The sequence below is a fragment of the Sycon ciliatum genome, chromosome 10 (assembly GCF_964019385.1).
Source record: "Sycon ciliatum chromosome 10, ocSycCili1.1, whole genome shotgun sequence".
In the NCBI taxonomy this organism is placed as follows: Eukaryota; Metazoa; Porifera; class Calcarea; order Leucosolenida; family Sycettidae; genus Sycon; species Sycon ciliatum.
The window spans coordinates 22,860,825-22,867,567 of NC_088652.1; positions in this window are offsets into that span (position 1 = coordinate 22,860,825).

Below are 6,743 nucleotides of genomic sequence, written 5' to 3' on the forward strand. Positions count from 1 at the left end.
CGTCGGTTTACGTCAAAGTAAGGTATTGGCTCAGTTATTTTCAGACTTGCAGACTTACGGCCTGCTCGACGTCTTGTTGGAATGCCCTGCCATAGACTACGAGTCTCACAGCTGCATTGCACGCGAGACCCCAGTCATCTCGTCCTTCCGGGTGAACACCTGCAGAGACTGAGAGAGTCGTGGAATGCCTCAACGTGGGCTGCAGGAATAGAGACAGCTGCATGATGCGCGAAAGCTGCATTGCATTGTATGTGTCTGTATAATAAGTCTGTTTGACAACCGAGATCATATTGGCCACTCCGTAGCTCGTCCGTAACGCAAAGTCTATGTCAACGCGCGTTTCGGTCCATTGGATAGTAAATGGCACAGATGCATGAAGATCACCGATAGACTGTGGGCGACGTTAAAGTCAAGGCCCTTAGCGGGTATTAAAATTAATACCATCATTGTGACTCGAGCATATGGGTAGTATCCTACATCTGAGACGTGATGATAATGATCTTGTGACGTTAGTTTCAGACCTATATCTGTCCTTGCTGAAGGCAAGGCCAAGGGGAAGAGCAGGTGTCATCACGTTTGTGCCAGTTGCTTCTCATCACCGTCCTTTGTATCGGGCTCCGTCGAAGCGATCTGACCCGCACAAGAGACTTCGTCCCAACACGTCGTTGCGTTTCATGCTGCCGTTTTCTTTGGTATGCCGACGTGCGCCGTCTACGACTGGTGGAACAACGTCAAACGCAACATTAACTACCCTCTTCACCCGTAACAGAAGGTACGCTATGGCAGTCACAGGTGTTGCGTGAGAGTAAAGCCGATGAATGCAACTGTTCTGAAATTCGGAAGGATTCAACACTGAAGTGACATGTCATCGGTGTCACCGGTACTGCGGGATAGGTTGAACAGCCTCGCTAACATAGGACAAAGGCTTTGGTGGCCAGGGACTCGAGAGTCTCCATGTTGTACAGCTTGCTCTCCGTATGCCCTCGCCCCAAACCGGTACTTTAGAAACACGCAAATTCCCTGCTGGGAGTCAAGTCATCGGTTGCATGTGTTCACCTACATGTACATGTATACGCTCCGAAGATCAGGCACAGCGTGATGTCGTGTGTGCAATAGAGTTTTGTATCAGCCATCTGCCAGGATGAGAATCTACTCCACTGTAGATGTAGTGCAGACCGCATAGTCAGTCAGGAGATCTGCTGCCCTGCATCAGTGCATGTGCATACAGACAGTGTCGTGGCGGTGCTATGCAGTCAGTACGAGTACAATGTGTATAAACTATAATCCCTTCTTTCCCAGGGGAGATCAGAACTGGGACTCAGAACCGTGTTTTACAGATGTCAGGTCAAGCTGTCATCTCTACTGGCGGACAGGGCTAGCGGCAATCTTGCCGACCAGGTCTCAAGGCGTGTACTGGTGTACTGACAGATGAATGACAGTCTGGTCCAAGAAGAGAGAAAGAGAGGATTTTGGTGCACTAACTGCAGCAGACAAGCAACGTCTCGCGGAAGGATACGAATGGTCATTGCGCTGTGCACTTTGCACGAGTACTTTCCAAACGCTAACATTACAGACAGTCGCAGTATAGGGAACATGGAGAGTATGTGTCCTAGCCTAGGAATACACTCTCTTTTTCTAAACAATCATTATTATGCTTTATCACTCTCTTATTATTGACCCCCACAGAAACTTGTGATCTCTAAGCGGTCAAATATCAGCATATATTGACCGCTTATATTGACCACTATTATTGACCACTTAGCCCGAGGACTTAGAACTTTTTCCTCAACTTAGAAAAAAATCAGAACTGAAAGAAGAAAAATCTGAAGCCAAATGCTGGGATTTGAACCCAAACTGTCAGATTCTCAGTCAAAGAACTTGGGGAACATACTACAAGAGACAACTGAAAACTTCGGTTTACACAGAAGTAATGTCCAATGTAAACGGCATATGTACTATTACAATAGTATTCCTTTCTTCCTATAGCAAAGCAAAAACAGTTTTAGGTATGCTACATGTATGTCGTGATAAATCTATTATTGCCCTCATAATCGGTCAATATATGAAATATAGACCTCGTAAAAGACCTCGGGGGACCTCGGTCTTTTACTCGTTCTATATTTCATATATTGACCTCTTTAATCGTGCAATAATAGATACTTACAACGAAGTGTTGCACTGCTCGAAGAGAGATCTCTGTGTTCGGTTAAATCGTTAGCGACTATTTCATAAAATTTATTATATTGGCAATCGTAGAGTGTACATAAGAAATACAGATACGCTGCACATGGTTTTGCTGCGTAGATCTACATGTACATGTACATGTACATCATGTACATGTACATGTACATCATGTACATGACACCTAATGACAAACATGTACATGACCTTACAGTTCTAGTAAGTTCTACACTGCCGGACATCGTCGACAGTACAAGCACACTGCGGTCCTGTTCTGATCTGAACATCACCTAGGGTCCGGCGGATTCTGCCGTCAGAAAAATTGGCAGAATTCGGTACTTTTTCTGGTAAGTTTCATGCATGTTCGGTATGTGGATAAAAAATGGAGCAGAATTCGAGGAATTGCCCGCCATAAGGTTTGCATGGTTCTGCTAATTTCACTGCTTTTCGAGCAGAATCTGCCACCTTTTGCCGCCGGTCCCTTACATCACCTGTCTATTCCGTATTCGAATCTGTACCGTTGTTACCGTGCCACTCTCTGATAACATTCAACAGTTCTGTAATGATAAGGCATGACGCCATGTTGCAACCACAGTGCAGTACCAGAGTCAAGTACTAGTAGTAGTAGACGATCCTGAATCGATCGCCGATTGATAGCACACACTACTGCCAGTAGATCTACTGGGCAAACGTACAATCATGTACAGTCATGTACATGAACATCATGATAATGTTATGTACATGTACTTACATGTCATGTACATGACAACGTACATGTACATGTACATTGTACATGTACATGTACGTTGATGATGGTCATAATACATGTACATGTACATGTACATGTAGACCGAAATGAATTTTGAGTAAAGTGTAGATCTACAAAGCAGTGAAAATAATATTTGAGGTGTGGCTGTGTAGTGTTAGCCCACAACATACAAAAATGTCATGTACATTTTAAAATTGTACATTTACATCTACATGTACATGTATAATGTAGTCATGTGGTGTGTTGCTCCCTACGTGGGAGCTTGCGCTTTTCCTGCCGACTGGAATTCTCACTTGACTGACTCACCACTGAGTACTGCCTTCCAGAGCACACGAGAAGTCCATCGGAACCTTCCACTCCGCAAACCTGCAGGAAAGCACCACTCCCTGCTCAATACACAGTATTTCATGTGCTCTGGATGGCAGTCGTGAGTCAGTCAAGTGAGAATTCAAGTCGGCAGGCGCAAGCTCCCACGTAGGGAGCAACACAGAATTCCCCAAGTATCGCCGAAGTCGCACCAACCACTTCTTCACAATGCAGTCATGTACAAGTACCTCAAATAATTAACCAGGCATGTCTTCATACATTGTACGTTTGAGGGAAGGAAAGGGGGAAACTTGCCGATTTCTTCTCCACGGACTAGGGACCGGCGGATTCCGCTCGAAAAGCAGTAAAAATGGCAGAACCATACAAACCTTATGGCGGGCAATTCCTCGAATTCTGCTCCATTTCTTTATCCACAATACCAAACATGCATGAAACTTACCAGAAAAAGTACCGAATTCTGCCAATTTTTCTGCCAGCAGAATCCGCTGGACCCTATGACCACGGTCCGAACACGTTTGTCAATGTATTCCGAAGCTTTCAATGGAATCACCTCTCCTACAATGTGCTTGACCATGACTTTACTAGTAGACCCAGGTGCTCGAAGTCCGTATATGGTATCCTAAGTTCGTACGCCCATAATTTCATGTTCTGTAATAATTGTATTCGACTCAAATATTTTATGGAGGGGATAGTGTGGTATGTTCTCCTCGCGTAGCAATTTTCAGGGATCTACGATAAGCAGAAGTCCCATACCACGCGAGTGGGTTTTCGAGTGTCCATACGAAATACAAATTGGGTTACATTTCATGCAAAAATCAACTTTGCCAAAACCGATTTCGAACGGACACAGCGTCAAACAGACCTTCACTCAATCATCAAAAGCCAGCTTAGAGCTGACAATGGCCAGAGGAGAAGAATTTACAGAGAACCACCAATCCTTGCAGAAAGGTTGACACTCCTGGCATCTCCACCACTATTATGGTATTACCCAGTACCACCAGTTCAAACAAGCCTGCCTCCCGTTCTGTCTTGCTAGCAGTAGCACCCACTACTGAACACTACAGGAATCTTTGAACGTTTGCACAGTACCAGTCATGTGCTGTTTACCGCCTCCCCGTTGTTGTATTCTAACGTTAACGTTATTCATTGACTGAGCGTTCTTTGCTTTGAACTACACCCTGCTAGTATCATGTTAGGCTATTTCCTACAATATTTTACTGTTTCCATTCGCTTCCATGTAATTGGGCGACACCGCCCGTTTGGTTCTGCGAATTCAAATAAAAATGTACCTACCTACATGTGCCTACCTATTTTCCCGCGGTTTTCACAGCGCAGCTGCTTCTTCTCTGAGCCGACTAAAAACAGCTTGCATTTCCGCAACAAACTACGCTTTTGCAAGAAATACTGGTGGAGGCACATGCCAAACATATCCCTTCGGTTCTTTCGTCGTAACCGAGGGATTGCAAGTTAGCAATTAGCAGAAATATGTGCGTATTTCGAGTCACCTCTGATCAGTACGGACTTAGAGTACCCTCTGCGACACAAAAATTTGATATGAAAAATCAGCGACCTCCAGAGAAACAGATCGGATCGAAAGATGGCCTGGTTCAATCGAGCCTGGCCTCAGAACAAACTTGGACAAGATACCTCCCATCCACGAGCAGGATTCTGGAAAGTGATCATTGCTAGTGTGAGTTTCAGCTCGGCAAACACACACTGTAAAAGTGTACGGACTTCGAGCACCTGGGTCTACTGTCCGTACATGTACTAGTATTAGGACTGTTTTACGTGGAATTTCTTGGAGTTTCCCAATGTATTGTACTTGAATAAAATTCTATTTTAACTTTCATGGTATCTCAATTTTTTCACGTCTACATGACTTTATTTTGCCCGTAAAAGAGGCCGTTACCCCGAAAAAAAAAAGTATTAGGACTGGTGCTGTTATGTACATGTACATGTACAGTCATGTAATACACCCGGAAGGGAATCCATTGATTGTCCACTTCAGTTCCCTTTCACTGGATTGGTTCATCTGCACAATCATGATCAATCATGTTGATTTGACTTCTACCGCACACAGCCGCACGAAGTCCTAGGCTACACAAAAATATACAGTCGTCCCTCTTTAATCCGGCACTTTATAAACCAGCACCCTCTATAAACCAGCATAATTTTCATTAGCAAAAATGTCCTCTTCATGCACATAGCAACAGTAGATCAAATCTGTTAATCCAGCACCCTCCCTAATCCAGCAGAATTCTCTAGCACGAATGGTGCCGGATTATAGAGGGACCACTGTACATGACTGTACATGTAAAAATAGAAACCTCTCCAAAATCTTTAAAATCCTTCCAACTTTTCGCCCAACATCGATCCTGTCCTTTCTATTACACTAGTACTACAGTCATGTAACGTAACTGATGTTTGTCGTTACATGTACACGTACATGTACACGTAATATTGCAATATTGGTATTTAAAATCCAAGAGAGAGAGAGAGAGAATTCTGTGCTGCACGTGTAACTAACCATCATGTACATGTACACGTACATCCTGACATTCACAGCACTCACAGATATCGGTCTCCGAGCTACACCAATCCATCACGAGATGAACAAAGTGTGTCAGATCTTTGCTGCAAAAATGGTGCTCAATGCTGTAACAAGGGCAGAGCGTATGTACATGTACATGTACATGTACTACACAAAGCAGAACAACAGAGACCGGTATCGTTATCGCGACTGCTAGTGTTGTGTGAAAAAATAAACACTCCTCAGACATTCGTCACGAAACTCTGAGTCACGATAATGATTATTGGTCTCTGTTGTTCTGCCTTATGCATCAAGAGACCGTCAATACATGTACATACATGTACATGTACATGGATCTGAATTTGCATGGAAATAATTAATTCCAATTCGGATTAATCGGTATACAATCATGTACATGTACATGTAGCACAGAAAGCCTTTTTGTTTTGAAGACAATGAAGTGTGTTCACTGTTGTGAGAATGTACAGTACATGATTGTAGATCTACATAATACAATGTCATGGACATGTATGACTTGTGTACATGTCTGTTTAATGTGCAGGTACATGTACATGACTTCACCTCACGTTCACAGCTTGAAAAATGGTACTCGTACCTTTGTGCCTTTGCCTTTGGCTGCCTGGCGAATATGATACATGGAGAATGGCGATCATGCAGCCCTTGCCGCCCCTTGGCCTTGAAATAGGGATCAATAGTAGGGATCATACCCTTTCGCCATGTTCACCATGTTCACAGCTCAGCTAAACGGAGCTACATTATTATGTACATGTAGCTGGAAAAAGTGAGAAGCTGAGTCACGCAAGTCGTTTCACTGCCAACTCCTCTGACAGTGAGCATGGTGAGAGACTATCCACTCTACTCTCAGTCTGTCTAGTCTCTAGTCTTGACATCACTATCAGTGTACAGCAGCTCTGC